This window comes from Sciurus vulgaris, assembly GCF_902686455.1.
Source record: "Sciurus vulgaris genome assembly, chromosome: X".
NCBI classification, from domain to species: Eukaryota; Metazoa; Chordata; class Mammalia; order Rodentia; family Sciuridae; genus Sciurus; species Sciurus vulgaris.
The window spans coordinates 88482028-88487505 of NC_136471.1; positions in this window are offsets into that span (position 1 = coordinate 88482028).

The following is a 5478-nucleotide window of genomic DNA, read 5'->3' on the forward strand; positions in this document are numbered from 1 at the left end:
GGTTATTGGGTTAACAATTGTCATTCATGCTAAGGAGTTATTTATATGATCAAACTTGACATTAGAGTTGTTTATAGTCTCAGATGGTGCAGTGTTGTGAGTAGGCTTATTCTAATGTTGCAGAAGTTGGGGATGCATTCTCTGATGACCCCTTATTTGTTGAGGATCACTGGTATGCTTGTTTCCCTCTGCCAGATTATTTTTGTGGTATTGAAGATCCTGGTAACTGTCTATGTCAACTGTAACAGTGGTTGTGCTTTCTGCAGGTGTTCTGTAGAGCAGTAGTATTCGCTTTTCTGCCTCCACCCTCTGATGTGCTGTAGTGATGGTTCTTTGGTGATTCACCTGGATTCTAGTTTCCACTTCTCCAGGTCATAAATAGTGCATGTTGGTTCCCTCTGCTTAATAAGTCTAGTGCAAGGTCCCACAAGTATCCAAACAATGTCCTGTTGCTTGCCAGTTATGATACCAGTTCAGGCTGTGAAGTAAATGTTCATATTGGTATTGGGCCGTTTCTGCTACAGAGGCTCTGGCAATTTCCCACTGGGTCTGTATGTCACTAGATAGGCAACTTTCTTCTGGTATGATGCCCTGATTCTGCAGACTGACCCTATGCTTCCCACGGTGCCAACTTCCAGGGCCAGTGGTTGGAGCCTGGTGAATCAACTTTCCTTCTTTGGTGCCAAAGCTGCTTCGCTGTGGTCTGTGTGCATCAACCTAACCTTCACAGAAGTTTTTGCCTTTGCCTGGGATAAACAGGGATAGTCCTGCACTTCCTTTCCTCAGGTCCCCTTTAGTCCCCTCTGTTTTCCTTGTTTGCAGTGAGGGGAAGGAAGGGGAAGGAAAGGTTTCTGAGATTTATGCTAATAGTGGTACTTCTAGAAGATCTTTCTGTCCAGACTCTTAAGAGGGTCCACTATACAGGCCTTGTGGGAAAACATCCATACTTAGTAGAATCAGGCTTTTGCTGAGCCATGGAATACAGAGGTCTGACTCCCTGGAACTGGAAGTCAGGAAAGACTGTTTCAGATAGCCTGGGGTAAGTGACCCTGTACAGAGGTGGCTCACCCCTGAGGAAATGCTAATTCTCTAAGCAAATGGCTTCCCTAACTCCATCCCATCCTGTTCCTCGTAGAAGAAGTCTCTTCTGGTGCCACTTTACTTGTGTGACTATAAATAAAGGAAGGTGGGCTTTTCCATCTTGTTTTTAAGACCAGAAGTTGGCATGGTCCAATCCGTCACACCCCCTTCCATTTAAAAAGATTATTGAATCTTGTGTTTATTTAATAAGTTTCTTAGTGATTAATCAATAGCCAGCACCATCCTCTGACAGAAACCCTTTCCCTCATCCACACTGGAAGTGATAGGAGAACCCCCCACAAGGTCTTCTATTTTTAGTTGCAGCTGGTTGGGCACAGGAAGATTCCATTCTGATTTAAGAGGGTGACTGGTTGGCTGCAGTCTCCACAAGATGGTTGTGGTGACTGCTGCTCAACTTTCATTTCATGATTTGCTTATAAGAGGTCTGTGCTGTTTAAAGGAACCTTCTGCATTTTAAATTTTGTCTTTCTTTTCAATAGTTTTCCAATAGTTTTTAATTCCATGAGCTTCAGGGAATGTCTGCTTTCCCCTTTCTTTCTCTTTCTGATACTGTCTCCTCCTCATCCATGTGTTTGAGTAAGGGCACTGAGTTTTGTTTTCTACTCTGGTAATCTATCTTCCAGTCTTTCCAGATCTCAGACTATGGAGTATTGAGTCATAGAGCATTTATTTTGTCACCTATCTCTTAATTCTGCTTTTACTCACTGCTTTCTTTCCATGGTGTAAGGAGATCTGGACTCACTGTCTAGTTTGTTTCAACCAGCTTCCTCATCCTCAGCACACCAGAACTTTTTACTAATATGTAACTTTAATTCAGAAGACAATTTAAAGTATTATCCCATTCAAGGAAAACACTCCCTGGCCTCAGAACCACCATTCTATGCTCACCTTCTGTGAGCTAAACTTTTATAGATTTCACATATGAGTGAGATCAAGTGGTACTTGTTTTCTGTGCCTGGCTTATTTCTCTAAATATAATTGTCACCAGTTTAAACTATATTGTAGCAAATGACAAGATTTCATTCTTTTTTGTGGATGAATGACATTTTATTTTACATATACATATCCCTTTTTAATCTATTCATAAATTGGAGGACACTTAAGTTGTTTCAATTTTTGTCTATTGTGAACAGTGCTGCAATGTACACGAAAGTGTATACATCTCTTCAACATCCTGATTTCATTTCTTTAGACATGCACTAATAGTAGGATTGTTGATTCATACTTCAGTTCTAATTTTAATTTGTAAGGAAAGTCTATTAATCAGCTTTGCTGGAACAAAATATCTGAGATAAATATCTTAGGATAAAAGATTTATTTTGGTTCATGGTTTCAGAGGTTTTAGCCCATGGTCAGCTGTCTCCAAGGCAGAAATATGATAGGAGAAGGGTGTGGCAGAGAAAATCTACTTACAGTCCTGAAGCAGAGAGAGGGGGAAGAAAGGGTCATGCACAAGACACACCCTTCCAGAGCATTATCACAGTGACCTACATCATCCAACTAGGCCCCACCTCCTAGTTTCTGCCAACTCCCAATAATGTTATCAAATCATCAATGGGATAATCCACAGGTGATGTGAGAACTCTCATGATCCAATTACTTTCCAAGAAACACACCTCTGAAATTTGCTAAATCAGGACTTAAGCTTTCAAAACATGAGCATTTGGGAGACATTCCATATCCAAAACACAATACAGCCTCTGTACAGTTTTTCAAAATGCCTGTACTAAGCTACATTCACACTGAATGTTTACAAGTGTACTCTTTTCTCCATGTCTTCTCAGCACTATAAATCTCTTGTGTTTTTGATAACAGATGATAAAGTCAATAAGATTTGATCATGTTTGCTTTACCCTGATCTCACCTAACCTTAACCACAATCCCCAAATCCTACCTTTATACAACTTTGTCAGATTCTTTCTGCTGTTTTAATACCTCACAAAGTATATTAAATCTCAGCATGACTTGGTTGGAAAATTACAAATTCAAACCCATATCACAAACTAAATTTACACCTCAAAAAACTACAAAAGTAAAGATAAACTAAGAATAAGGTTAGCAGAAGGAAGACCAAAATAAAGATTAGAACAGAAATAATTGTTATAAATAACAAAAAAGCAACCAAGAATATTAATTCTCCCTATCCAAGATCATGGGAGATCTTTCCATCTTCTAAGGTTCTTAATTTTCTTTCTTTACATTTCTGTAGTTTTCATTGTAGAGATATTTCACCTTTTTGTTAGATTGATTCCCAAGCATTTTATTTTATTTTATTGAGGCTATTTCAAATGGGATAGTTATTCTAATTTCTATTTCAGAGGATTCATAACTGATGTATAGAAATTAATTTGAATTATGGGTATTGATTTTGTATCCTGCTACTTTGCTGAATTCATTTATTAACTCCAGAAATCTTCTGATTGGATTTTCTGGCTCTTCTAAATGTAGAATCATTTTGTCAGCAAATAGTGATAGTTTGAATTCTTTTACTAATTGTGTCCCTTTAATTTCTTTCTTCTAATTGTTCTGGCTAGAGTTTCCAGGAACATGTTGAATAGAAGTGGTGAAAGAGGGCATCCCTGTCTTGTACAGTTTTTAGAGGAAATACTTTCAATTTTTATTCATTTAGAATGATCTTGGCCTTGGGCTTAGCATAGATTTTACAATATTGAAGTACTTAGTTTGGAAAAACAAGAGACCCAGAATAGAAAAAGAAATACTTAGCAAGAAGAGAAGAAGAGTAAAGCAGGAGGCATCACAATACCAAATCTTAAATTATACTACAGAACTATAGTAAAAAAAACAGCATATAATTGGCACCAAAACAGACATGTAGACCAATGGTACAGAATAGAATACACAAAGACAAGTGTGTGTATATATATATATATATATATATATATATATATATATATATATATATAGTTATCTCATACTACACAAAGGCACCAAAAACATACGCTGGAGAAATAGCCTCTTCACCAAATGGTGCTAGCAAAACTGGAAATACATATGTAGCAAAATGAAATTAAACTCCTATATCTCATCATGCACAAAACTCAACTCAAAGTGAATCTAAGACATAGGTATTAGACCAAGATCCCTGCAACTAATGGAAGAAAAAGTAGGTCTAAATCTTCATCATGTCAGCTTAGGACCAGACTTCCTTAAAAAGACTCCTAAAGTGCAAGAAATAAAATCAACAATCAATGAATGAGATGGATTCAAACCAAAAAGTTTTTCTCAGCAATAACATGAAGAATGAGCTTCCAGAGTGGGAGAAAATCTTTACCACAGGCACAGATAGAGCACTAATCTCCAGGATATACAAAGAACTAAAAAAACTTAACACTAAAAAAACAAATAACCCACCTGCTCAAATCTCCAGCACTGGCCTGGTCCCGCACAGATACTGCTGTACCCTGCACAGATGCCACTGCTACACTGCAGCTCCCCATCTGCCAACACATTGGGATACCTCTGCTGCCATCTTGGATTATTCCTGATGCTGATGCCACCATCTTTAGTTGAGGAAGCTTCCATCCTGGGACACCTGCTGGAGGTTAGAAGCCCATTATCAAGGAACCTACAGATTAGCCACTGCTGTGACCATCAACTTGGGATGTGGCCACTTACATCCAGGGATATCAGCTAGATCCTGAAAGATCATCACCAAGGGCCCTGCAGGCTTGAATGCATCTGAGGTATCCCTACTAGGTGTGATAATAGCTCTACCATCTTGCTGCAAAGGGAGGAAAGAGCCTTGCAAGGTGTCAGAGGTGGGAAAAGGGTGTGAGGGCATCATGATCCCTGCTCATCCAGCCAACCAGCCCAGCATGCAACAGGATCCCAAAGCACGGTAGAGGAAATGTCAGAAAAGGAGTTCAGAATATACATATTTTAAATGAGCCATGAAGTAAAGGATGATATACTTGGGAGCACTTGTTGGGACCTGATATCACCCTGCTCCATGACTCCACAAAGCACCTGGTTCTGGTGGTTTGGCAACTAACAGGGCCTTCTAGCTCCTCAATTCCTAGGCTCCCAACCACCCTTTGGTCACCAATCAGCACAGTGCCTGCAGTTACATGGCTGGCACACAGCTTTCAATGCCTAGTCCTGATTGGCCCAGTACAGAACAATTTTCTCAGATAGGGGCACAGGTCACAGTTCAACCCTCAGGACATTCAGGAAGAGAGGTTCCTGAGTGGGAAGTTGAAAGGGAAGGGTCAGGAAGTATACAAGCTAGAGAATAAATTATAGAACAGGAATTATGGGGTTTACAAGTGAGGGAATGGGCTAAGACCAGGCTCCTATGTCACACAAGTGGACCCCAAAGGAGAATCTGGTGTGCAGTCTTCCAGAGGAACTGGCAAT